We start from the raw sequence: 1,483 nt of genomic DNA, 5'->3' as shown, positions 1-1,483 counted from the left end.
CTATGTTGGTGTATTATTGTCTTCTATTTCATGTAATAGCTTTCAGTTTTTTTCAAACTGAATCGTCACAACACACTTGTTTATTCACTACCTGGCTACTGGTAAGAGACTGTCTTTTAGTTATAGAAAGGGACTCACTAATAGAAATCACTATATCAAACTTGCCAGTCAACAAGATGGCTGAAGTTATATATGGTTTAAATAGTTTCAGGTCTTTAACGTGTTCCTGTAAATTTGTATGGAGAACTGCTCTAGTAGTGAGAACTACTCTCATAGTTATCTTGGAGCTATAAATGTGTAAGATACATTTATCTAATAGCTTACGCCATCACAAACGCTAATAGTCAGGGTTACAAAAGTACTCTCAATCACCTAAATGCAGCATATATATCCTGACATTTACAAAAAAGAAAGCTGTGAGCATGACATAAGTACTATGATCAAGGTGTGGATCTCTAAACACAAGATCTGTATCTTGGATCATATTTTCAGGTGCAGGTGCTAGATAATTACACAAAACTCAGATTGCATGCCTCTGGCAACTTGCAGTCTACTTCAGCTAAAACTTGGAGACCAAAAGTTCACAAATTTTATTATTGAAAAATAATCTTAAAAGCTAACGGATGTACGCTATCCGATGACATGGTTGGTGAAAGCAGAGTACAGTATCAGTAGAGGAACTTGGCTAATTGTCTGTTTTCTCCCTCCCTGTCCCCCTCTCCTCTCTAGTAAACTACTCTCTCACTACTTCTGTTTGGCTGTGCAAACAGGAAGAGTGGGACCCTTTCAGTACTGGAGCACACAGGAAGCTAGCACAGGTAGCTAACAAGGGTATTTTCTACCTCCTGTCCTGGTTGAAGGGAAAAAAGCTAATAGCTGTGCAGTGCCCAGCTTTAAATCCCCCAGTTCATTAGCATCGTACAGTCTTGTAATACGCACCCATTTGTATATGCTTTCCCAGGACCTTCTGTAAGATATCCTCAAAGAAATCAGACCTACCATCAGCCATGATTTTACCAAACCTAGAGATGAGCCTTTACCAGAGAGAAGCCTTTGAAGACTGAATTTCTCCCTCAGCCCACTTGGCTGCACTGACCTTTTGTTAACAGTGTCACTGTGGAGACCTGTGAGGCATGACTTTCAGCAGAAGGAGAACTTGGGGGTACTTTCTGTCAAAGACTAGATTCTTGATGAGACTGACCTTTGGGGTTTGATTTCAGATTACAGCATATCTGAAGATTTGTCCTTTGCTTGTAGCTAAATGCAAGAACCAAGTTGTATTGGTGAATCCAGACTTCTGGTGATTGATGCCCTGCACTGACGTGATAGCCTACGTCAAAGGGTACACTAGAACTGAGTATATGTGCAGTATGGAGCTCAGTTCCATTGTCATTACATAGTTAAGGAAAAATAATAAAACCAAATGTTCCTTATCACATTTTTAGCACCTCTCTCTCTTTCAAGACCAGGCAACAGCAACACA

This window comes from Anser cygnoides, chromosome 7, assembly GCF_040182565.1.
Source record: "Anser cygnoides isolate HZ-2024a breed goose chromosome 7, Taihu_goose_T2T_genome, whole genome shotgun sequence".
In the NCBI taxonomy this organism is placed as follows: domain Eukaryota; kingdom Metazoa; phylum Chordata; class Aves; order Anseriformes; family Anatidae; genus Anser; species Anser cygnoides.
The sequence above is the reverse complement of the archived record's forward strand: the minus strand, read 5'-3'. Positions refer to the sequence as shown.